This window comes from Arvicanthis niloticus, chromosome 2, assembly GCF_011762505.2.
Source record: "Arvicanthis niloticus isolate mArvNil1 chromosome 2, mArvNil1.pat.X, whole genome shotgun sequence".
Lineage (NCBI taxonomy): Eukaryota > Metazoa > Chordata > Mammalia > Rodentia > Muridae > Arvicanthis > Arvicanthis niloticus.
In genome coordinates, this window is record NC_047659.1 from 79702843 (window position 1) to 79728201 (window position 25359).

Here is a 25359-nt window from a genome sequence, read left to right on the forward strand (position 1 = left end):
AGCTAATCCTCTCTATTCCGACAAAACCACTACTTTTCCCTAGAGAGACAGCCCAACATTTACCACCTTAGACCCCAAGCCCAGGGAATAGGGGCACTGACTCATCATTAGCTTCTTCAAGCTGATTATGGGCGTTGAGATATTAGAAGAGGAGTGGGGGGGGGGAAGCAAATTGACAATCCTCTGATGCTGTGTCTTCGATGCCTCCAGATGGAATTCCCGGACCTCAGAGGTTTGAGCAGGTCTGCCCAGCTTGCTTGTTGAGTAGATACACCAAGGCTGATCATTCTACAATATACAATTCTCAAAACAAATTTTAGTATCAAGATAGTTTTTTTTTAAAGAGGGCTGACATTTTATTAAAAATGTTGGTTCTAACTGCTTTTCTATTTTTTCCCCTCTTTTATTGGATATAATATTTACATTTCAAATTTTATCCCCTTACCATATTTCCCCCACCACCCAGGAACCCCTTATCCCATCACCCCTCCTCCTGCTTCTATGAAGGTGTTTACCCACCTACCCCCAGTCCCCCTCCCCACCCTCAGATTCCCCCCACCTCAGTGCTCAGCCTTCAGGGTACCATGACCTTGTCTCCCACCTATGCCCAACAAGGCCATCCTCCCCTACATATACAGCTGGACTCATGTGTCTCTCCATATGTGCTCCTAGGCTGGTAGTTTAGACCCTGGGGAGCTCTGGCTGGTTGGTATTATTGCTCTCCTCACGGGGCCACCAGCCCTTAAGGTTCCTTCAATTTACTCTCTAACTCCTCCATTGGGAACCTTTGATCAGATTAATGGATAGCTGTGGGTATCTGTGTTGTTACTCTCATAGGCATTGTACCAGTATAACACATTTAGGAATACAAAGCTTAGACCCAGTCCTTCTTTAACTTTTTTTTAACTGATTTGAGATGGTCAGCCTGTGGGATAAGGGACTATAGCAAATTCATGACTTGGAGTTTATTATAAGGGTGTTCTCTATGTTTTATTTAGAAATAGCTGAGTGGAGTTAACAGGCAACAGTCTAGATTACCTTACATGGATAGCTGGTTTTCAAAACATCAGAAATCCTTAGAATTGACATGACAAACATTTCAGTATTAATGTTCATTTTCAGTAGAGACCTGTCTGCTCCGGACAGCTTCCTATATTGAATTCTAAGAAGAAATTGAGCATCCTTGGAGTTACTCCAGTTGTGGTGAGACAGCCACTAGGCAAGAATTGCCACTTTCCTTCTACAGACAAATTACTGTCCAGAAAAGGACACACTTGCAGAATAGTCGACTGATTATATCTGCCTAGACAGAGTAATCAGCCCTTAATAATTCTGCAGCACTAAGGTCTGTCAGATGATCCTGGGCCAGAAGGCAGAAGAACAGATGCTCCAACGTTTTGAAGTAGAGAGAGTGTCCAGGTGTTCAGAGGTCTCTATAAATTGGCTAAGTTTTAGAAACTATGATTTGTGCTTCCCACAATTATAGTCAACTCAGTCATTCTGGATTTCTGATGGGGTTGAAAACATATAGCTATTGACCTTAAGAGAAAAGATTTGAGTGGATGGTCGTCAGCTGACATTCATCCTAAAGCCAGGTTCAGAACTAAATATTTTAGTTAGAATAGATGACAGAGGAGCTGGTTAGTCAACAAAAGGGTGGACTGGGTATTAGGACTATCCTGTACCTCACTGGTACAAATTGGCATAATTATGCTCTACTTGTATTTTGAGAGAAAAGTTTTATTTTAACAGGAAGGGTGATGTGTAGGAGGAGCTAAGGTAGGAGGAGTACTGAGAGGAAGAAAAGGAGTAAGAAGAGGAGAAGAAGAAGGAGAGGAGAAGCTAGGTGTTGAAAGAGAGAAAGAAGGGGGAGACAGGGAGGCAGATATTCATGTATCTCCACCAGTCAAAGATAGTTGTTATATCTAGGTTGGTCAGTGGGTTACACCTCTGATTGAACAATTCCAAACTTATAAAGCCTATGATTAACATTATTTTAAAAAATGTATAAATGCAAAAAGGAAAAGGGGGCATGGGATAGGGGTTTCCTAAGGGGGGTGGGGGGAATGGGGATAGGGGATGCCATCTGAAGTGTAAATAAAATATCTAATAAAAAAAAGGGAAAAAAAGAATTTACTTTGCCACAGCCACACTGCTTTGTATTAATTTTTAATTCCAACTGATTCTGACTCAAAATTTCATTCAGTTTCAATGTTATTGCCCCTTATATATTGCCAAGTGTCAAAACCATTCTAGCTGATGGGTCATGGAAAAACCACTCATCTTGGCTCAGCAATTTGATGTCTTTGATATGCCAAACATTTTTATAATTCATAGCAAGTAAAGTGCTTTTGATGTTATTTGTTCCTTATAATAACTCTGTAAAGTGTGTGTGTATCTGAAAGAGAGAGAGAGAGAGAGAGAGAGAGAGAGAGAGAGAGAGAGAGAAAGACAGACATAGAGAGAGACAGAGAGAGAGACAGAGAGAGACAGAGAGAGAGAATTTAGTCATGCTGAATTATTTAGGCTAGAACCTCTAAGTTGTTGAATACATAAGCACACATACCATTCAATGAACAGTTATGTACTAGATCCTGTTGTATGTCCTGTGCTAATTCATCAGAATAGTACATGACTGTGCCCCCCTTTTTATGCATAAGAAGACTAACAAAGACATGCTGTTTTCAACATTAAGAAGTGAAGGAACTAAGAGATGAGATCCTACAATCAGAAAATTTTTTGACAATAATAAAATAATTAAAATACCATGGGGCCAGAAACATGGCACAGTATGTAAAAACACGTGTGGCACAAGCGTGGTTAACTTATTTCAGTTCTGGAACTTTTGTAAAGTTTAAAGAAAATACATACTCCAGAAAACTGTCCTCTGTCCTACACATGCCTTCTATAGCATGTACTCTTCCTACCCCACACAACACACACACACACACACACACACACACACACACACACACACACTTGTTGAAAGGTTAAGTAAAATAGTGATTTACACTGCCTCTGTTTGAAAGGAGAATGACTGTTCCTGGAGTAACACCTGGAGCTGTGAAACCACAACCCCACAAACTATGAACCTAATCCCCAAAGTTCAAATGGCAAAATCAAAGGCCTCAAAGTACAGGTAGCACAAACCCAATGTCTTGTTTGCATTAGTATAGAATGTTTGTGCCACAGGAGTGGTGTATTGTTTAAAATATGGGAAAGAATACACTTAATTTTTTATAAACTGCATATATTTCTTTTTCAGATATTTGCTATTAATTTCTCCCAAGTAGTTACTACAAGCTTTTTGACAATCTTCATTGATCACTCATAAGAATATAATCTCAACATTATTAAGAGGTACTACAATTTCAGCTGAATATGTTCCTAACAATTGCCATAGTTTTATTCTACCTTTTATAATTAATTCATTAATATTTCTACATATATCTGAAATTTTTTACTTTGTTTATGAGTTATGAAGATCCATTCCTAAATATTATTTTCTCTTTGTATAATGATGACAGTAGGAGAAGGAATTGAAGGAAAAATTACCAAAATAAATCAAGTTTAGGATTAATCCGATCCACATATCTATCTTGTAGTCTTTGCAAGAGTTCCTTTTCTGCTTCAGCTGTTAGACATGTTGGGCTATTTAAATTTGCATCTCATTGTAATGTCTGAAACAAGTTACTTTACTCATAATTACTTAATTTAATTGTAGGCCTTAGCCAGTTTATATCTTCCATTATTTTTTGAAAATGGTTAAGGTTGTAATTGGTCACTACTTTTTTAATCTTAATTTTTTAGCATAAACTTTAATTTTGTTACTTTAAAATTTTTTGTATGTCTTATAATAGAAAGTTATTAAATTTAATTTTTTAAATTTATTTTTATTGGATATTATATTTATATTACAGATTTTATCCCCTAACCCCCTTGCCCCTACCACCCAGGAACCTCCTATCCCATCCCCCCTCCTCTGCTTCTATTAGAATGTGCCCCCACCTCCCCCCCCACTCCCACTTCCCCACCCTCGAATTCTACTCCCCACCCCCAACTCGGTGTTCATTCTTCATGGGACCAAGAATCTCCTCTCCCACCTATGCCCAACAAGGCCATTCTCCCCTTCATTTACAGATGGAGTCATGGATCCCTCCCCATGTGCTCCCAAGCTGGTGGTTTAGACCTTGGGGAACTCTGGTTGGTTGGTATTGTTCCTCTCCTCATGGGGTCACAAACCCTTTCTGTCCCTTCAGTCTTCTCTCTAACTTCTCCATTGGGAAACCCTTGATCAGATCAGTGGTTAGCTGTGAGCATCGTCCTCTGATTGTGTCAGCCTTTGGCAGACCTCTAAGGAGACAGCTATATTGGGCTATTGTCAGCGTGCACTTCCTGCCATCCACATCAGTGTGCAGCTTAGGTGACTGTACCTGGGATGGATACCCAGGAGGAATGGTCTCTAGTTGGCTCCTCCTTCAGTTTCTGTCCCACACTTTGTTTCCATGTTTGCGCCCTTGAGTATTTTTTTTTTTTACTCCTTCTAAGTAGGACTAAGGCATCCACACTTGGTCTTTCTTCTTCATGAGCTTCATGTGATCTGTGTATTGAGTCTTTGCTATTCCAAGCTTTTGAGCTAACATCCACTTATCAGTGAGTAAATACCAGTTGTGTTCTTTTGTGATTGGGTTAACTCACTCAGGATGATAATTTCTAGTTCCATCCATTTAGCTAAGAATTTCTCGAATTCATTATTTTAATAGCTGAGTAATACTCCATTGTGTAAATATACCACGTTTTTTTTGTATCCATTTCTCTGTTGAAGGACATCTGGGTTCTTTCCAGCTTCTGGCTATTATAAATAAGGCTACTATGAACATAGTGGAGCATACGTCCTTGTTATATGTTGGAACATCTTATGGGTATATGCCCAGGAATGGTATAGATGGATCCTCAGGTAATGCTAAGTCCAGTTTTCTGAGGAACCGCCAGACTGACTTCCAGAGTGGTTGTACCAGCTTGCAACCCCACCAACAATGAAGGAGTGTTCCTCTTTCTCCACATCCTCGCCAGCATCTACTATCACCTGAATTTTTGATCTTAGCCATTCTGACTGGTGTTAGGTGGTATTTCAGTGTTGTTTTGATTTTCATTTCCCTGATGACTAACGATGTTGAGCATTTCTTAAGGTGCTTCTCAGACATTCCTGTTTCCTCAGTTGAGAATTCTTTGTTTAGCTCTGTACCCCATTTTTAAATGGGGTTATCTGGTTGTCTGGAGTATAATTTCTTGAGTTCTTTGTATATCTTGGATATTATCCCTCTATCGGATGTAGGAATGGTTAAGATCTTTTCCCAATCTGTTGGTTGCCGTTTTGTCTTGTTGACAGTGTCCTTTGCCTTACAGAAGCTTTGCAATTTGATGAGGTCCCATTTGTCGATTCTTGATCTTAGAGCATAAGCCATTGGTGTTCTGTTCAGGAAGTTTCCCCCTGTGCCTAAGTATCCAAAGGTCTTCCCCACCTTCTCTTCTATTAGTTTCAGTGTTTCTGGTTTTATGTGAAGGTCCTTTATCCACTTGGACTTGAGCTTTGTACAAGGAGATAAGAATGGATTGATTTGCATTCTTCTACATGCTGACCTCCAGTCGAACCAGCACCATTTGCTGAAGATGCTGTCCTTTTTCCACTGGATGGTTTTAGGTCCTTTGTCAACGATCAAGTGATCATAGGTGTGTGGGTTCATTTCTAGATTTTCAATTCTTTTCCATTGATCTTCCTGCCTGTCTCTGTACCAATACCATGCAGTTTTTATCACTACTGCTCTATAGTACAGTTTGAGGTCAGGGATGGATATTCCCCCAGAATTTCTTTTATTGTTGAAAATAGTTCTAGCTATCCTGGGTTTTTTGTTATTCCAAATGAATTTGCAAATTGCTCTTTCTATCTCTATGGAGAATTGATTTGGAATTTTGATGGAGATTGCATTGAATCTGTAGATTGCTTTTGGCAAGATGGCCATTTTTACTAAATTAATCCTGCCAATCCAGGAGCATGGGAGATCTTTCCATCTTTTGAGATCTTATTCTATTTCTTTCTTTAAAGACTTGAAGTTCTTGTCATATGAATCTTTTACTTGCTTGGTTAGATTCACTCCAAGGTATTTTATATTATTTGTGGCTATTGTGAAGGGTGTCATTTCCCTAATTTCTTTCTCAGCCTGTTTATCCTTTGAATAGAGGAAGGCTACTGATTTGTTTGAGTTGATTTTATATCCAGCCACTTTGCTGAGGTTGTTTATCAGGTTTAGGAGTTCTCTGGTGAAAATTTTAGGGTCACTTAAGTATACTATCATATCATCTGTGAATAGTGAAATTTTAACTTCTTCCTTTCCTTGTATCCCTTTGACTTCCTTTGTTGTCTAAATGCTCTGGCTAGGACTTCCAGCACTATATTGAATAGGTAAGTTGAGATTGGGCAGCCTTGTCTACTCCCTGACCTTAATGGGATTGCTTTAAATTTCTCTCCATTTAGTTTGATGTTGGCTACTGGTTTGCTGTATATTACTTTTACTATGTTTAGATATGGTCCTTGAATTCCTGGTCTTTCCAAGACTTTTAAAAAGAAGGGATGTTGAATTTTGTCAAATGCTTTCTCAGCATCTAGTGAGATGATCATGTGGTTTTTTTCCTTTGGGTTTATTTATGTAGTGGGTTACATTGATGGATTTCTGAATATTGAACCATCCCTGCATTCCTGGGATAAAGCCTACTTGATCATGATGGATGATTGTTTTGATGTGTTGTTGGATTTGGTTTGCGAGAATTTTATTGAGTATGTTTGCATCAATATTTATAAGAGAGTTTGGTCTGTAGTTCTCTTCCTTTGTTGGGTCTTTGTGAGGCTTAGGTATGAGTGTAATTGTACCTTCATAGAACGAATTGGGTAGTGTTCTTTCTGTTTCTATTCTGTGGAATAGTTTGAAGAGAATTGGTATTAGGTCTTCCTGGAAGGTCTGATAGAATTCTGTGCTAAAACCATCTGGTACTGGACTTTTTTTGGTGGGGAGACTTTTAATGACTGCTTCTATTTCTTTAGGGGTTATGGGTCTGTTTAGTTGGTTTATCTGCTCTTGATTCAATTTTGATACTTGGTATCTGTCTAGGAAATTGTCCATTTAATCCAGATTTTCCAATTTTGTTGAGTATAGACCTTTGTAGTAGGATCTGATGATTTTTTTTAATTACCTCAATTTCTGTTGTTATGTCTCCCTTTTCAGTTCTGATTTTATTAATTTGAATACTGTCTCTGTGCCCTTTGTTTAGTTTGGCTAAGGGTTTATCTATCTTGTTGATTTTCTCAAAGAACCAGCTCCTGGTTTTGTTGATATTTTGTGTAGTTCTTTTTGTTTCTACTTGGTTGATTTCTGTCCTGAGTTTGATTATTTCCTCTGTCTACTCCTATTGGGTATATTAGCTTCTTTTTGTTCTAGATCTTTCAGGTGTTCTGTCAAGTTGTTAGTGTATGCTCTTTCCAGTTTCTTTTTGTGGGCACTTAGAGCTATGAGTTTTCCTCTTAGTACTGCTTTCATGGAGTCCCACAAGTTTTGGTATGATGTATGCTCATTTTCATTAAATTCTAAAAAGTCTTTAATTTCTTTCTGTATTTCTTCCTTGACCAAGTCATCATTGAGTAGAGAATTGTTCAGTTTTCACATGTAGGTTGGCTTTCCATTGTTTCTGTCATTATTAAAGCCCAGCCTTAGTCCATGGTGGTCTGATAGGGTACAAGGAAATATTTCATTCTTTTTGTATCTGGTGAGGCCTGTTTTGTAACCAATTATATGGTCTATTTTGGAGAAGGTACCATGAGGTACTGAGAAGAAGGTATATTCTTTTGTTTTAGGATGAAATGTTCTATAGATATCAGTTAAGTCCAATTGGTTCATAACTTCTGTTGGTTTCATTGTGTCTCGGTTTAGTTTTTGTTTTCATGATCTGTCCATTGCTGAGAGTAGGGTGTTGAAATCTTCCATGATTATTGTGTAAGGTGCAATGTATGCTTTGAGCTTTAGTAAAGTTTCTTTTATGTATGTGGGTGCTCTTTCATTTGGGGCACAGATGTTCAGAATTAAGAGTTCATCTTGGTACATTTTTCCTTTGATAAATATGAATTGTCCTTCCTCATCTTTTTTGATTACTTTTGGTTGAAAATTAATTTTATTTGATATTAGAATTGCTACTCTAGCTTGTTCCTTGGGACCATTTGTTTGGAAGATTGTTTCCCATCTTTTTATTCTGAAGTAGTGTCTGTCTTTTTCACAGAGGTGCATTTCCTGCATGCAGCAAAATGCTGGGTCGTGTTTATGTTTCCAATCTGATAGTCTATGTCTTTTTATTGGAGAGTTGAGTTCATTGATATTAAGAGATATTAAGGAGAAATGAATGTTGTTTCCTGTTATTTTTGTTATTGGAGGTGGAATTATGTTTGTGTAGTTATCTTCTTTTGGGGTTGTTGGAAGATTACTTTCTTGCTTTTTCTAGGTTGTAGTTTCCCTCCTTGTGTTGGAGTTTTCTGCCAATTAACCTTTGAAGTGCTGGATTTGTGGTAAGATATTGTGTAAATTTGGTTTTGTCATGGAATATTTTGGTTTCTCCATCATTATTGATTGAGAGTTTTGCTGGCTATAATAGTCTAGGCTGGCATTTATGTTCTCTTAGGGTTTCTATGATATCAGTCCAGGATCTTCTGGCTTTTATAGTCTCTGGTGAGAAGTCTGATGTAATTCTAATAGGTCAGCCTTTATATGTTACTTTACCTTTTTCCTTTAGTGCTTTTAGTATTTTTTTCTTTGTTTTGTACATTTGATGTTTTGATTATTATGTGACGGGAAGTATTTCTTTTCTGGTCTAGGCTATTTGGAGTTCTGTAGGCTTCTTGTATATTTATGGACATCTTTTTCTGTAGATTAGGAAAGTTTTTCTCTTTTATTTTGTTGAAGATATTTACTGGTCCTTTAAGTTGGGAGTCTTCACTCTCATCTATACCTATTATCCTTAGGTTTGGCCTTCTCATTATATCTTGTATTTCCTGTATGTTTTGGGTTAGTAGCTTTTTGTATTTTGCATTTTCTTTGACAGTTGTGTCAATGTTTTCCATGGCATCTTCTGCACATGAGATTCTCTCTTCTATCTCTTGTATTCTGTTGGTGATTCTTGTGTCTATGACTCCTGATCTTTTTCCTAGGTTTTCTATCTCCAGGGTAGTTTCCCTTTGAGATTTCTTTATTGCTTCTACTTCCATTTTTAGATCCTGGATGGTTTTGTTTAATTCCTTCACCTGTTTGGTTGTGTGTTCTTGCAATTCATTAAGGGATTTTTGTGTTTCCTCTTTAAGTGCTTCTACCTGTCTACCTGTGTTCTCCTTAAATTCTTTGAGAGTATTATTTATGTCCTTTTTAAGGCCTTCTATCATCATCATGAGAAGTGATTTTAATTCTGAATCCTGCTTTTCTGGTGTTATGGGTTGTTCAGGGCTTGCTATGTTGGGAGAACTGGGTTCTGATGATGTCATGTAACTTTGGATTCTGTTGCTTATGTTCTTGTGCTTGCCTTTTGCCATCTGGTTAACTCTAGTGCTGCCTGCACTCACTGTCTCTGACTGGAGCCTGCCTTTCCAGTTATCTTGCTTGTGTCAGAACTCCTCAGAGTCCAGATGTCTCTGTGATCTTTTAATTCTGAGCTTCAGTTGCTCTGAGTACAGTGGCTCCTCTAGGATGTCTCAGAATATGGTGTCTCCATGGTAGCAGACCAGCCAGGTGTCAGCTTCTCTGGGTGTAGTGTCTCCTCTAGGATGTATCAGGATAAGGTGTCCACTGCTCTGAGTTCAGTGGCTCCTCTAGGATGTCTCAGGATATGGTGTCTGTTGCTCTGAGTTCAGTGGCCCCCCAAGGATGTCTCTGGATATGATGTCCACAGGGGAGCAGACCAGGCAGGTGTCTGCTCAGGGCAGCAGGCCCAGGCTGAATTTTAATTTTTAATATTTTAATTTTGTGGGCAAAATTTTTTGTTGACTGATTTTATAATCCATATAACTAAGTGAGTCTTCTTGTATTTTCTGGAGCAATCTGTAACCTTCATCATGGCAGAATCCTTTATGTTTCTTTAAACATTTTTTCTAAAACATCTTCATCAGAATCAACTAAAAAGTGTCATACATGTAATGATAAATGATAAATTGAGGAAATTTCTTACAAATTATTTCTAATGGTTGTTGCGTAAAATATTGACAGAAAGTTGGACTGTTTAGCATTCCCTGTGGAGGTCCATCCCAATGGTACCTTTTTATTGGAATATGTTGTTCAGAGAGGGTACCAAGAAAACCTTTCCCTACCTTGCTCATGTAAGGGTATTGTGAGAAAAGCAATCTTTCAAGTCCATTATTATCATAGGCCATGATCTAAATAACAAAGAAGATAAAGAAAGTCTAGGCTCTAAAGGACACATTGATTGAATTACTCTCTTTACTGCTCTTAAATTGGTTATCATCCTCCATTTTCCTGATTTCACTTTTTACAACAATCACAGGAATTCCATGGGCTGGTAGATTCTTCTATATATTGTGCCTCCATCTGCTCTTGCACCTGTTGTTCAAGTGCCTGCAATTTTTCTGGTATTATGGGCCATGGCTTTTGCCACACAGGTCTGTTTGATAACCATTTTAATGGCAAGACTGTTGGTATGTCAGCAATGGCCCTTTTATACATTCAGAAACTCAACCCTGATGGTGTCCTGTGCTTGGACAACGGGCACAGCTTGTGACTGTTCTCAGTCAACAATATCAATACCTTCTCTAGGAACATCTAACATATCACCTGTAATATCCTCATTTGCTGCCTCTGGAACTACAGCAATATTAATTTGAGTACTCCATTGTTGTAAAGATCCCTTCCCCATAAATTTATGGGTATGTCAGCCACATAAGGTCTCAATTTCCCTGTTTGTCCTTCTGGTCCCACACAGTTAATCTATCACACACTTTGTCCTATTCATGATAATTTATGAATTCCTATAGACTGTGAATAAACTTTCTAAGGTACCCAATCTGCATTCCAAAATTTTTGGTAAAGTAAATTAACATCAGCTCCTGTATCCACCAAACTTTCTATTTCAACCATTCATTTGGGTCTTTGATCATTAACCACTTTGCCGGAATACACATTTTCCTGTACTCCCCAAAGCCCCTGTTCATTCTACTGGAGCAGCCTTGCCCTTTATGCAAGGAAACAATAACAGTTGAACAATTGTATCTTTTGCATTAATTTGCATCTCCTTTTGCACATTAAACATAATTTTAATTTCTTCCTTGCTTTCCCCATCTACTATACCTGGATGCACAATAAATTGTTAAAAAGTTATTCCACTTTTTCCCAAGATTATTCCTATTGTCCCTAAAGGTAAAGGATCATAAACATCAGTGATTAACTTGTAACATTCAACTTTAGGAGATAATGTAAGAGGTAGATCTGTGGCCAGATCCAAAGCTGCACTTTTTTCTGTAGTATATACAAGGTCAGAAATACTTAGTTATTTTACTTAGAAATACTTAGATTTTTTTTTTTGTCCGTTTGGTTCATCCTGGCTGACAAAAAGAAGATGACTCCTATTGTTTGCTACAGAGCCCCAAGGATACAGGCCTCTCTGTTCATTTCCCGATGGCAAGATGTTCATTACCTTGTTTGTCTCTCTTGGACCTACAATCCTTAGACCAATGTTTGCCCTTTCCACAGCTGCTATACTATCTTGAAAGCCTTTCTGTTTCATCGTAGCCAGAACCTGCTTATTCTCTTCTATGAATACCATATTCTCCAGAGTCAATGAGCCTCCTATTTTGAGCTTCGAAACTTGTTGCCTTCCAGTTTCTTTACAAATGGACAAATTCACCACAATTAAAGTTTCAGGCATTTTGATTCCTGATCCTTCTAGTCATGGCTTTCCCTATGATACCTGTAGTCTTTTTATCCATTCATCCATCAGGGTTCCTCATGCTTTCAATGGCCTAATTGCTCTCTTAAATTCAGTATTTGCATTTTCAAATGACATAATCTTTATCAATGAATGTCTGATTTCAGAGTCTGACACGGATATATTTACAGCTGAACCCAATTTCTGCAAGAAACTATAAAATAGTTCTGCATGATGCCATACTACCTGAGTAAATAAGGTATATCTCCCCCCCCCACCCATTTCTCAATCATATCCCAAGCTCTTAAAGCTGAAACATAACATTGCTCAATTATGATGCCATGAGTTCAAATTTGTCTTGTAGGTCAGAATAATGCCCTTCACCAGAGAGTTGGCCTTTAGCAACATTTATCCCCTTACTATATTATGTTGTTCTATTTTCTTGGATTCATGAGCCCACCAGAACAACCATTGTAATTGTCAGTAGTACAACTGACACCAATTCCTTCCAATACTGGGGAATAACTCAAAGCTGTGTAGACTAATTATTTTGCATTTATTTAATGAATGGACAATGCAAGCCATACAATACAAAAGCCTCCTTAAAATGCTTTATATCTCACGTTTCTATTGGATTCCATGTCAACTCATTATAAGAAAGACCACCATTGTTGTTAGCAGGCATATGCTACACAAAGGGTGGGAAAACTAAAGGTGCTTAAATAGCACCAGGCAAATCCTCTGGTAGTGCACTTGGCTGAATACTAACTCTTTGTCCCTTTACCGTCTCCTGCTCTTCCTCACCCCTTGTCTCACACTGATGCTCTAGTCACCTAGCAATGAAAGTGTGTGGAGGAGGATGTGGATTTTCTAGACTACCTTGCTTCCCTCTTCCATCATGCAATAATTTCCTGGTCTCAGAAACTTAACCTGAATCCCTTTGCTCTCTCTCCTCCCACTGGTTTCTTTTCACATGAGTCAGTGAAAGCAGCCAGAATCAGATGGAATACATAAGCATAAGCAGTTCTTTGGTAGATCTCTCTCTACAAAGTGAAGACCAGTGAAGACTGGGGAAGTAGCTAAGCATTGCATGGCATAGAAATGCAAGAGTTTCCTCTCATTGTTTGTTTAGTTCCATTTATATTCATTCCAAACATCACATACCTTCTCAAGTATCTGGTTTTGCAAAACATCACATGCCTGCTCGCAAGACAGCTTCCAGGAAAAGCATCATAAGATACAACTGAGTTGTTAAAGAAGTCAGAAATTTCTACTTCACCATTGCCTCACATATTTGAATTCTTAGTCATCAAAGAGTAGAAGCATTTAGAAGGATTAAGAGATGTGGCCTTGTTAGGGTAGGCATGACCTTCTTGGAGGAAAGATGTCACTGGAGATGGGTTTTGAGTTTTCAGAAGGCCTAAGTCAGTGGCCCTATATTTTTCTGTTACCTCTGACTTTGGATGTAGAAATTTTAGCTGCTTGTCCAGTACCATTCTGTCTTTGGACTGCCATGTTCCCTGCCATGATGAAAAACTAAACCCCTGAAACTATGAGCAAGGCTCAGTTAAATGCTTTCTTTTTTATAAGAGTGGCCATTGTCATGGTGTCTCTTCACAGCAATAGAATATTGACTAAGACTCTGACTGTTGCTTACTTAAATCTATGTCTTGTCTAAACACCAAGCATCATTTCTTCTTTTTGGTAGACTTTCAGCTTTCTCATCTTCATGATGAAGTTGAACTAGTTTTTAAAAAAGTCATTCTTCTGTAAGCACTTTATAATCTAAGGATTCAACCAAATTGTGCACACCTTTTTTCTTCTTCGGTTTTAGGCTCTTCCTCCTTCCTTTCTTCTTATTCCTTTTCTTTCTTTAATTTGTTGGTATGGTAAGGCTTGATAAATGAGATCTTATGTTCAAAAACCTTGGTTATTTGAAAAGATAACCTTGGAGTGTATTGTTTCTAAAAGTTGCTGGTACTCTACAAAGAAAAAGATGATTCTCACTTCAACAAAGCAGCAACATTACAGATTGCAGCTATCATCACTAATTAGCTACCCCAGATGGAGAACTGCCCCACCCCAAACAGACGGCTGGCCAGCTTCCTACAGATAACTGAGACATAAATAACTCACTCCACTCTTTCCATAACAACATGCCATCTTGCCTCACTTGTAAGAGATGTACAATTGGTTCACTTCAGAACTGGGGCACAGAGACATGCTTCATAATTAAGTTTAATATAATTTTCTAGCTGTAAGAATTATAAATGCAATTATAGAATATTTAGCTACCATAAAACAGAAACAAGTAAATGTTTATAGCTCTAACATATACCAACAAAATACTATTGTAAGTCTAGATTTTTATCTTGATATATGTATGTATTATAAAAGTTGATCATCTCATATTTTCATCCTGTTTACTTAATGTTATCATAGAATATTTTCTTTAAAACATTCAACTGAGGTATGACTGGCATATAAAAGTAGCATGTATGTAATATCTACAACTTCATGAGTTTGGAGGTAAAGTAACACTGGGACATAAACACCATTCTGTATCAGTTACTTTCCTGTTGCTGTGATAAAACACCATAACAAAGATAACTTCAAGAAAAAAATATTTACTGAACTTATTATTCCAAAGGAACAAGAGTCTATCAGGTTTGGGGAACTTGGCAGCAAGCATCAGAGAGCTAGCACAGAAGTGGAAACCGTAGCTGAGAGCTCACATCTTAAACTGAAAACGTAACGTGGACAAAGTAAACTAGGAGTAGGTGAGGGTTTTTACTCTTAAAGCCTCCCTTCAGCAACATAATTCCTCCAACTAGGACCAAACGCCTAAGCTTTTCCAAAAGCGCCCCAAACTAGATCCCTTGTATTCAAATGCCTGAACTTGGAGTGGAGGGCATCTCATTCAAACCACCACAGTCCTGAATGCTATAAACATATCTACCACATTTCAATGTTTGTCTCATTTTCTTATTTACTACTTGCTTTTATGATAAGAACATTTAACATAGTATCAATATTGTTTGGTAAGTTTTCTCATCATTTCTCACCAAATGCCTGTCATAAGCAACTTTTATTTTTGTTCGTGGTCAGAGATCTTAGCACATAGCCATTGGCTCCATGACCTGAGAACTTGTTGGGGGATGAGAAAGAGCATCATGGTGGAAATTGTATGTGGTGGTCAATCCTGATTCGCTCAAGGCAGGCAGGAAGCACAGAGAACCGAGGTACTTGAGACAGACATTCACTCCACAGGTCTACTCCCCATGCTTCCTTGAGTGAGGCCTCACCTTCTCAGTGTCCATATCCTTCCTATGTATTACCACCAGCTGAGAATCTATCCACTTTATTTTGCATAAGCATGATTTTGTTCCTTTTGACTAAGATTTCTCAGTTCCTTACCCTCCAGACATTTAACCCACCATTTTCCTTTCTATATTTGAGAATTTGACTATCTTAAATTGGTTACTGTAAGTGGCTCTTGTAATGTTTGAATTTTCATGTCTATCTTGTTTCACTTAACATAATGTCTGCTGAGTTTACTCATAGTTTCAAGTCATCAGTACCAGTATTTCTTCTCTGTAACCATAAATTCTGTTATGTGCACCCTACATACATTTAATTATTCACACAGCTATTGCACTAAATTTTGTTTCCTGATTTTATCCTTTCATGTTTTGAATAATTTTGTGAACATGGGCATCTAGCTACCTTTTAAAATTTTTGATTTCAACTTCTTTATCAGGTATCCAGAGGTTAAAGTATTGACTCATACAGTGGTTCTAGTTTTAATTTTCTGATGTAGTAGCATTTCATTTAATTCTCATCGAAGTACACAAGGATTCCCACTTTTCCACGTCCACACAAACATCTGATGCTTGGCTTTTGTTTTGGTAATAGGCATGAGATAATATTTCATTATAGTTTGATTTACATTTCCCAGACAACTAATAATATGGAGGTACTTTTTGTATTAATAATATAACACCACTTGGCTATACAAGAGTCCTTTTTTTCATTTATAGTGTTTTCTTGAGGAAATGTGTATTCTGTTTCTTTTTCATGTTTAAATTGGGCTGTTTTGGAGTTTACTGTTTGGTTCCTTGGTTTGCTACAAATTTTGCTAGGAATCCCTTTCCTGTTTTGGACATCAGCCACATATCCTCGTTATGATGTGCTAACATTTTTTTCCATTCTTATATTTACTTTGGTGATCATGTTCTGTGCTCAGTGGGGGCTGTTTAGTTTGATATAATTCCTACTTTTCTGTTTTTTACGTCTGTGTGCTTGTTATAGCAAAGAAACCTTAACCAAGACCTATGCCATAAAGTTTTTCATGATGTTTTCCTCCAGGCACATAAGGTCTTAGATTTCAGTCTTTCATTAATTTTCAGAGAGAGAGAGAGTGTGTGTATGTGTGTGTGCACGCACATGCACGTGTGTGTTTGTGTGTAATGAGAATTGTAAATTAAACTAAATTGAATCATTTTGTGAATTTCTTTTTTCCAACTATAATTATAATTCATATTCCTTCACTATTTGTCTTACTGGCAATAATCACCATCCAATTAGTTGTATAATTCTAATTAACTACCACCAGCTTTTGACAGTTGTTCATCATTTTAAGCAGTATTGTGGATATCATCCTTATATTAATCTCAGTGTTCATTCCCAAATAATTCCCTGAGATACTCACAGTTCTAAGACAAAGAACAGGCTATTCTTACCAGTAAAAGCACATTTTAAAAAATTCAGGATACTCTGTATTATCTTGGTCTATGAATGTGAAAGTTCTATTTACATGTTGGTTAGTTCCATATGTTTTTTTCTTTAAATTAATAAGGCTGAGATAACTCAATGGCTAAACATGCTTCCTACACAATCCTAGAGCCCTGAATTTTATTCCTAGAATCCACATAAGTGTAGGAGAGACCAAAGTCCGTAACTTCTCCTCTTTCCTCCATATATACAACGTCACATATATCACTTACACAAGCAATCATAATGTATAGTTTTTAACTTAATAATAAACACACATTATTATTATTAATCTTTAATTTATTTTATAGTCTAGTCTTTATTCCTCTCCTGGTCTGCCCTCCTACAGTTCCTCAGGTCATTCTTCCTACCCTGTCTCCAAGAAGATGTCCGCATTCCACACCCCTTACCCCACCCCACCAAAACCCCTACACCCAAACTCACCTCACCACACCCAGCTATGTAAGGCCTCCCCACTCCCTGGGACCTCAAGTAATTTGAGGATTAGGTGCATCTTTTCTTACTGAGGTGAGACCAGGCAGTTTTCTGTTATATACATGTCGAAGTTGTCATACCAGCCAGTGTATGTTGCCTGGTTATTGGTTCAGTGTCTGAGAGATGTCAGGGGTCCACCCTAACTGTAACCATAACCGTAACCCTAACCTTAACCCTCTAACCCCCTAACCCCCAACCCCCTAACCCTAGTCATAACCCTAACCCTAACCCTAATCCTGGTCTTCCTATTGGGTCACCCTCCTTCTCAACTTCTTCCAGCTTTTCTGAATTCAACCATAGGGGTCTCCAACTTCAGTCCATTGGTTGAATGTAAGTATCTGCGTCTCAGTCAGCTGCTTGTTGGGCCTCTCCAAGAGCAGCCATACTGGGCTCCTGTCTGTGAGTGCATCATAGCATCAGTAATAGTGTCAGGCCTCCAGTGACTGGCCCAAATTATGATCTATCTAAGAACAATTTTTACTCATCAGGTTGAATTTGATAATACAAATACTGGCTTTTAAAATCATACCATAAAATTTCTATCATTTATTTTAAAAGTGCTTATTTTATTATAATTATTTTGCAGAACTGTGTGTCCCTTTAAAGCACTTACTAGCCTGGAGTTCACTATATAAATAAAACTAGCCTCACTCACATATACCCTCCTGCCACTGCTTCACAAGTGTAAGAACTAAGGGATACTTCACCATACCTGGCACTTTTTGTCTTTTTTATTTATCTTTATACAAAGAATGATGACTATGTTTAATACATTACAAATATTGTTTTATGGCTCATTACTTATTTAACTACTCTAAATTTTTACAGGAAAGTTTCTACAACGGAAATTCCTGGACACAATGATGGAACCAAGATCACTATGATTTTAGTGATCGTAGAATAACTTCCATGCTTTAATTTGCTTGTGAATGAAATGATAGTTATAAAATTATGTACTTCATATGATGCATATGATTTTAAAGATTAAATAATGTGACACATGAACATCACTTAGTACAAATTCCAAAGATCATGATACTCAATAATTATGAGAAAAGGTCTGTGTTAGACATCAAGATTCTACGTGGCAGTGGTTCTCAACCTTCCGAATGCTGCAACATTTTAACAGAAGTTCCCATGTTGTGGTGATCCCCAACCATACAGTTCTTGCTACTTCATAACTGTAATCTCGCTACTGCTATGAATCTTAAAGTAAATATCTCATATGCAGGATATCTGACATATGACCCCCAAGGGGATTATGACCCATAGATTGGAAAACACTACTATATGGGATACAAAAAATTCACCTTCCAGTCTTCTGGAGGATGGAAGATCCTTGTTGGTGGGAAGTGGAGCATCTAACTCATAGACATGGCCTCTTTAATTCTGATGTCTAAGTGCAAAGATGAAGCACAGAGCATGTGTGATGATGCACAAAGGCCTTCCTGCATAAGAGGCAGATGGGCAGTGCAGTGAGGATAAATCTACATTTCCCTTGACTTCCATGGGCTGCCAATTGTTGAGGCTTAATCATTTAGCATGTTTTATTATGAAATATGTTGGCCCTAAGTAGAGAGGCAACCAGCCAATATTTGAACATTATTGTGACAATAAAAAGGGAAATTGATTAGAAATGATATAATAAATGGTCTAAACATCAGTTCTAGCCGATCAGAGCCATCAATGCAGATATCCAGTCAACAGCAGGCCAATTCTGTAAATGAGGGAATTAACCCAGCTCAGAACATGTTACCCAGAATGACATTTGTATTTCATAAGCCTTTCAAATTATCCAGAGATGATAATGATGCATCAGTAGAAATGCTTTTAAAATCCCATAAAGTCTGAATTGTTTTAATCAGGGTCAGAAATGAGATCACAAAAATGGTCAGAACAGATGACTTGTTAGAAAGAATAAAGGCTAATTTATTCCTAGGACTGCCTGTTGGTACTTGAAATTTGATTTAGTGGCAGTGGTTATTATATTTAGACAGAGACTGGATCTAAGAAACTCATAGTGCTATTAATGTGAGTTTATACTACTATTCCATAAGAAACATATATAAGGTAATGTTCCCTGGTTAAGGCAGTGAGAATGTATAGAGATAAGCAAATTAGGGCCATTCATGTTTTATTTTTTTCTTTTTAAAAATTTATTCTTTAATCATTTTTTACAGTCCAGACTTTATTCCCCTACTGTTCCACCTTCCAACTGTTCCACATCCCACACCTCCTGCCCCCATCACCAAGAGAATCTTTCCCCCTGATCTCTGGGGCTCCAAGTCTCTCAATGGTTAGGTGAATCTTCTCTGATTTGAGTCCAGACCCCACAGTCCTCTGTTGTATATGTGTCTGGAGCCTCATATCAGTTAGTGTATGCTGCCTGGTTGATGGCTGAGTGTCTGTGAGATCCCCATTTATAAGCAAGATAATGTACAAGACCATTGCCTCTTTGAACTGTAGTTAGTTCACAATTTGTCATTCGTGTTCACTACCACAATAACAATAAGTAAATTAACTTAGCATTTCATTCTACAACTTTATCTATTAATAGTGGTTTGACAATAAAGATATAGTTCGACTATATCTTTATTTAAGACAGCACATTGAAGGAAACATTTCCAAGTTGGTTAGGATGTAAATACCATGTGAGAAGATTAGCTAGCTAATTTTTACAGTGTAAGAGATCATCAATTCTCTTAATATTGAAGGAGATCATAAGCTTCATGAAAACAAGAGTTAGCAAATTAGAATGTGAGAACTGCAGAGATGTTTCAGTGATTCAGAGTATATACATCTCTTAAAAGGACCTGAGTCTGCTTCCCAGAACCCATGCTGCACAACTTAAAGCTGCTTGGTTATTTCAGCTCCAGAGGGATATAATGCCCTCTTCTGGACTCTACGGGCACCAAGACACATATGCACATATTTACCCACAGACACAAATTCACACACACACACACACACACACACACACACACACACACACACACTAAATGCCAATAATGCAATAAGAAAAGTTATAAAATATAAATGATAATTCTCATCTAAAATGATAAATCATCTCATTATTAACAAATTTAATTAAATAAATTTTAATTTTGTTGATCAAACTTGGTAGCATTTACAAGCATGAAATAGCTACATTTGGTAAGACTATGAAAAAATATAAATTAGAGAACATAAAATATTTGAAGAGGGGCACACATATTGAAATATCAAAATGAGACTGGGAAGATGAATTAATGGATAAAAGAACTTGGTGTGGAAATATGAAGACCTGAGTTAGTCTTCCTAGAAACCTATATAAAGTTTGGCATTACATGGTTCCAGTGTTTCTACAGAGAAATGAGAAACAGAAACAAAAGAATGACCTGGAAAAACATTAAGAGTCTGTGTATCATACAAAGTGAAAGTCAAGAGTAGATACTCAAGGTTTTCTTCTAAACTGCACAGTATGCTGTGGCATACATGCAGGTGCATTAGTATGTAAACACACACAGGTAAGTATCATGCATACATTAATTATGAGAGGGAGGGAGGGAGAGAGAGAGAGAGAGAGAGAGAGAGAGAGAGAGAGAGAGAGAGAGAGAGAGAAGCTCAAAATATACTGAGAAGTTTCATTTCTGGATAGTTTTATACTGTTTAAAATGGGTACCCAGATACAGAGATAAAACCCAGCTGTAATTAATTTATTTATGAGATATAAAGATTACCAGGAGTAAAATGAAGATGTGTCACAGGAAAACATGCTTAGTAAAGTGCACATTAGATACTGGCTATAGTGGTTTATTGAGCCTGATTCCTAGGGAAAGCCATGGAGCTGATGTAAATAAGCACTTCAGAATCATCCCACCTACTGCAGAAGGAGTTGAGTATTTTAACTTCAATTTTTAGAGTTACTTGTTGAAAGCTGCTAGGGAGCATGCCATTTACTTGAACTTCTAAACCCTGCTGGGTAGGAAAAAAACAAAGCAACAAAACAAAACAATAGATATACAGGATCAAAATACTGACATTAAAAATAAGTATTCAAGCTAAAATAATATTGTGGATTTTTAAGAAAACAGTAAAACAAGTTACAACCCTGTATATCTTTATACTGCTATCTGTCTATCTATCTATCTGTCTGTCTGTCTGTCTGTCTGTCTGTCTGTCTATCTATCTATCTATCTGTCATTTATCATCTTTCCTTGTATCTATTTATCTATCTATCATCTATTCAAATCTGTTATAGCATTTTCTATGTTAAAAACAGTGTAGATGTCAGTTTAAAGACCCATAAACATGATAATTTTGTATTCAATGAATTTAATTTGTAAATAATATAAATTATGAAAGTATTATTGACATGTCTGAGGGATATAATCATATTTTAAACTAGTAGTTTAGCATGGAATTGTAATTTATTACAAAATTAGGCTTTTATTAAAAACCACATAAAATACAGAAAATGTTGCCAGTAACTCCACTTGGTTGGTAAGATAATAAATGTTCCTTTCCTCTTCCTTATCCTCTTGTCCACCTCCCCTCATTTCCTTTTCTTCTGTTTTCTTTTTCTGCCCCTTTATTTAACTTTTTTTCTACTTTTTCTTCTAATCATTCATTGTTTTTCTACTCAGTCTTCCCACTGTAAATATGTTTTGTTTGTACAATAGAATTTAGTGTGTTATAAATATCAAAATGTGTCACAAGCAAATTAAAAGAACTTAAAAACCTTCACTGAGTCTAAAAAATTAGTTTTAAGTGAATTAATTACTGTTTCATTTTTTGAACTCAGCCAAGATTATTTTTGTGAACATAATATGTTTTGTTCCCTTGCAATTCAAATGGTCATGCTTGTCAATTAACAGAGTGATATGTAAAAATAGGCTGACTTTCAGCATGTGGTCTTCAAATATCATTTTCATTTAATTTATTATGTTGGCAATACAGAAATTGAATTCTAATTAGGAATGTTCAAATCAAGCACAGATAATTGTATTTTTTTAAAAAAATAACCATTTAACTTGGACTTTCTAAAATAAAGTAACACTGAGAAATAAAAATGCATCAGTGTAACCAAGAAAGATATGCTCATGGAAGCTAATATAAATATAACCAAATGTTGGTACCTATATTTATTTTTGAGTAAAGTCCTTTATACACAAAAGGTCTACAAAGATAGTTATCCAATAAAGTAGTAGAGAACTTGCGAAAAACAAAGCCATAAGTGTGATTAATTGACTGGAGAGATGGCTCCTGGGAGTTAAATTGTCGATTCTTTTTCTGCAGGAAGATTTTTCTCTTGGAAATAGAGTGGGAGATCATTGTTCTCTTCTCTTTTTTAAGAGCTCATCAATAATGCACTAGATCAAAATTTAGAACAGGCTGCATATAACGATTGACATATGGGGGTGAGGAAAATTAATTTGGTAGAAGAGAACAACCAGACATCTTCCCTTCAATATTCTTCCTACTTATGTGAAGGGATGGTTTGTGAGGTGGTGGGGAGGGGCAAGATGCATTTTTTTTAAGTTGAGCTTAATTGAAACCTCATAAAGAGGATATGTGATTTAAATGGACTTTTATCATTTTCTCTGTATCATGGGAGCTGATCCAGTGTTCTATCCTACTCACTAGCTCTGTGGTTTTTCTCAAACCCACCACTCTTACAGACTTCCTTTTTAAAGCAGGTTCCTCATTTCATTACGGTCCATTCTAGTGAGCCCTACTTTTCCAGTTTCCTTACTGAAATCTTTCATGCTACCAGCAGGTTAGTCATCAAAGTTTTCATCATCATTCCATAGTTGTGCTACCTTCCCAGATTTCATTCTGTTTTGAAATTGTATCCATTCTCTGTAGACCCTTTTCACAGACTAAGGCTAAGTCCTAAGATAATGTTTATAAACATGCTGGAGGCAGGATGCTGTGAGTATGAAAGGCCATATAGTACAAAATGATCAATGATCACTCGAGAGTTACATAAATCTGGACCTTTGAGGAAACACTTCTATGTGTCACAGACTTTCTTCATTTCAAATTAAAATTTGTTGTAAGATCAGATTAACCCAAAATAATTTTTGTTACTAATAATACCATAGGAATAAAAAGCTTAGATTTTATTACAAATCCATTTTCAATAACTTCAGAAGATGGGGTAATGAAGAGACCCATTCATTAATTCAGCCAATATCTACTGCTCTTAGTTTCTTCAGTACTTGTGTTGGTAATTAACAGGCTGTTAAGTGAGGCTAAGTTTATTACATTTTTAAAGCTCCTTTGTTGATATTTTACCTTTTAAAATTGGAACCAGTAAATGGACCGGTCAAGGACATGTGAAAAACACTAAAATAATTTCTGTTTACAGAGAACATATAAAGCATATTTAATGCTCTGGCTTTATAGTTATAAACATACATGTTCTTCAGCCCTCTAGGGGGAAAATCGCTCATCTGTTACCTTCTATCCAGCTCATAGATATCTTGCAAAGATAATTTGCACAGGTAAATCTTTTATTTTCTGATTAGCTTTAGTCCTCACATTGTGAATTTTATAGCATCTCACAGACTATTTATGACATTTATTAGAATGCTTAATTATATAGATATAATTTCAAAGCTTGACTAAGAGAATACCTTATACTTTACTGAGTTCTTCATACATTGCTTAGAGTAAGGATACTTTCCATGGATATTTGTAGGCTGGATGAATTAATGAATGGATATATATATATATATATATATATATATATATATATATATATATTGAAAGGAATTGTGAAAGTAAGACTAAAGTCTGTCATGATGGGAAGACCTGAGCTGGCTGTGCATACTATATCTGTAGTCAGGAAGCAGAGAGGGATGAATGTGGTACTCAGATGACTGCCTTGATTGTTTTCTGTTAATTCAATCCAGAAATCCAGCTCATAGGACACCGACACTCATATCCCTTCTGTTAAACTTCTCCAGAAATGCCCAGAGTTGTGTACATTAGGTAATTCCAAATCCAATCACACTGACACTGAAGATTAGCCACCAAGGCTGTTAGCTAACAAGACTGTTTCATGTTTATTTATTTTTACTGAAAATAGAACCTTCTCTCATACAATACATACCAACCACAGATTCCCTTTCCTCCAAACTTCCCAGACCACCCCCCGTCTCTCCTCTCTCTCAGATCCCCCACTTAATTTCCTTTCACAAAAAAGCAGGCCTCTAACAAATAACAACCAAATATGGCAAAGCAAAATACAAGACAAAGCAAATCCCTCATACTGAAACTAGACAAGGCAAACTAACAGGAGGAAGCACCCCAAGATCAGGCAAAGGAGTCAGAGACACAGCTGCTCCTACTGTTAGGAGTCCCATAGAAACATGAAGATAACAGCTACTATATATATGTGTGTGTGTGTATGTGTGTGTGTGTGCACATACATACATATATACACAGAGAACTTTGTACTTTTAGTCTCTGTGAAGCCATGTGAGTCCTGCTTAGTTAATTTAGTGGACCATGTTCTCCTGGTGTCCTCCATTCCCTATGACTCTTTCCATTTTTTCAGGGGATTCTCTCTCTCTGTGTCTCTCTGTCTCTCTCTGTGTGTGTCTCTCTCTGTCTCTCCCTCTGTCTCTTCTCTGTTTCTCTGTTTCTTTCTCTGTCTCTCTCTGTCTCTCTATCTGTCTCTCTTTCTGTCTCCCTCTCTCTCTGAATAATGTCTAGGTGTAAGTCTTTGTGCCTACTCCCTTCTGTTGCTGTAGGAGGTCTGATGATGACTGGACAAGGCAAACATCTATGAGTATAGCAGAATATCACCAGAAATCATTTCATTGTGGTTTTTTTTTCCATTCATGCTTGGTTCTACCATAGGTCTCAGAGCTATCTATCTCCTGTTTATGGCCACCCAAGCAATGTAGGACATAGGCTCTTTTTTGTGGCATGGGCTTCAACTTAACAAACAATGGTTGACCACTCCACCAGTGTTATATCACTATTGTCCCAGCACATCTTGCAGGACATATAGTGGTATTTCAAATGAAACACATATATTTGAAAATTCAGATATGATGATATAATACCCACAAATTAAAAAAATGTGGGATGTTTATTATTCTCTGTCTAGGTTATCTCACTCAGAATGTTTGTTTC